The 2,179-nt window shown below is 57.0% G+C and overlaps 1 protein-coding gene across 1 annotated transcript in view; it reads right to left on the bottom strand.

Annotated features, from left to right (window-relative positions):
- The window catches only part of HAUS3 (HAUS augmin like complex subunit 3), a 13,831-nt gene extending 13,499 nt beyond the window's left edge, over positions 1-332 (bottom strand). The window contains exon 1 of the mRNA XM_040237684.1: positions 264-332. The gene's annotated coding sequence lies outside the window, so the exon portion shown is untranslated. The remainder of the gene's footprint in view (positions 1-263) is intronic.
- Positions 333-2,179: the final 1,847 nt, after the last annotated feature.

The raw sequence follows: 2,179 nt of genomic DNA, 5'->3' as shown, positions 1-2,179 counted from the left end.
GCCGCCCCCCGACCGCACTGGAGCCCTCAGCCTCCCGCCGCTGCGTCCCGGCCCCTCCCGCCGCCCCCCGACCGCACTGGAGCCCTCAGCCTCTCCGGCCGCTCCCCCCGCCCCCTCCCCGAGGACTGCGCTGCGCGGGAAACTACTCGCGCGCCCGAAAGACGGCCCCAAGGGCGCCCGGCAAGAAGACGCAGCCGCTGACCTGCGCCGCTCCCACCGTCCCACCGCCCGCCTGAGAGAACTGCGAGTCCGGCGCCGCTCACCTAGGAAGCTCGGCTCGCGCCCCTCAGAAGCCCGCCGCCGCCGCCCAACCTCGCACGGCCTCATGGGAGGGCCGCTCGCGCGCGCGCAAGGGACCAAGACCGGCCGCTAGGCGACCGCCTGCGCAGGCGCAATATCGGAAGAGGCGGGGCCCGGCCTGACGTCTACCAGCAGGGAGAGAGCTGATTGGCTCCCTGCCTCAGCGGCGGTCTCCTAGGGGAACGCCGCCGTTATCCCGTGCGCGCGGGCCTCCGTCCGCCTCCTCTGGGGAGCCGGTGTTCCGTCTCAGCCTCGTTGGGTCGGGAGCGCGCAGCAGAGCCGGCTCCGCCCTGTCGCCCGCCCGACTGGTGACCCGGGCGTCCGGTCCTCCGCGGGCCCGGGGGCCGCGCTGCCGTCTAGAGTGAGCGTGGACGAAGTCTCTTGTGACGAACGCTGTTTTCCAGAAGCACTTCGTTCCCAAGCCTTCTCTTCACCGGACAACCCCATCTTCAACATAGGACTTTTAAAAAAGTCGAAACTGTTTGATTCGTCGAGTGGATGTGTGTCACAAGATGGAGCACGGGTTTTAAAGCAGGATGCCAGGAACGGAGGGTGTGTAGCCGGCGAGAGGAGCAGGGCTCAAATGAGACCTCCACGTTGGAGGAAGTCTGGTGGACACCGCACAGTCCAGGGAAGCAAAACTTGAGGTTACCATGTGTATCGGACAGGACGTATCTGCATCTCTACCAGACACAAATAATTTTGTTTTACTTACCAATATTCTACAGATTAACATGTCAGTGAGCAAGGCTGGGGCCCCCGGGCATGACTACGCCAGCATCAGATGGCCCTACGGTGGCTTGTTCGATAACGCCCTAGTCTACGGTGACATTGGCAGGGCAGAAGTCTCTCCGGGTAGCTTTTCTTAGTATTTTTTAAGAAGAAAAGGAATAATGTTCCAGGGCAGATACCATGAATTTTAATTTGGACTTGAACCTATTTATTAATTCTTCGTTTGTTCTACTTTTTGATCCTCCTCTTCTAAAAAGACAATAAACCCTAAAATGGTTGGGAAATCCATTACAGGAGAAGAAAACTCGCAGAGCGGTGCGCTGCCTGAACGCAGGGGCCTGGACACGGGAATAGAGGGTCCGGTTGACTAACTGGGAGGCGGGGTTAGACACACACACACCCCGCCTCGGGGGGTTGGTGGGGGGGAGACCTGGAAGACTCCCCGCCCAGCCGTGGGGATGGGGCGGGGAGAGGCGCTGGGCCGCCTTACCCGGAGGAAGTGGAGGCTTTGGAGGCAGTGCCTTCAAGAAATTCTGCTGAAGAGGCAGATTGAGGGAGAGCAAGAGAAAGCAGCAGGAGAACAGGAGACGAGGCGGGGGTGAGGATGCAACGCTGGGGGAGGGTTTGGGTTCTAAGATGGGAGGAACTTGGGGATATTTATAGACTGGGAGGAGGAACTCAAGAGGAGACTGAAGCAAAGACGCAGAAAGAAAAGGGCTGCTCTGTAGAAAGATCCCTGGGAAACTGGAGGGTGAGACCCCAGCACGCTGATCTGAACTAGAACCCCACTGTTGTGAGTGACTCCTGAGTCGTTCCCTGGGCCCACAAATCCCCCACATGACTTCAAACTGCTGACCTTAGTCATTTGCTTGAAAGATGTTCCTGGCGCCAAAAAAACATTAAAATATAAAGTAAAAGTCACAATGGTATTAGCGCACTGAGTACAAATGAAAATACTATAGGTTTAACTATTCAGACTAAAGAGTTTTCCTTGGAAACTTATTAGGGCATTTCTGTACTTGAGGTTGCATAGGAATTTATGAAAGCAAGTGTGTTAAACTTACTTCCAGGACAAGCTTTCTTTCCTCCCAATCAAAACCATCTGGGGTTTTAAGGGAACTGAACTGAGGGAGTCAAAGAGAAGGGC

Source organism: Oryx dammah, unplaced genomic scaffold, assembly GCF_014754425.2.
Source record: "Oryx dammah isolate SB20612 unplaced genomic scaffold, SCBI_Odam_1.1 HiC_scaffold_3, whole genome shotgun sequence".
Taxonomy (NCBI): Eukaryota; Metazoa; Chordata; class Mammalia; order Artiodactyla; family Bovidae; genus Oryx; species Oryx dammah.
The sequence above is the reverse complement of the archived record's forward strand: the minus strand, read 5'-3'. Positions and strand labels throughout refer to the sequence as shown.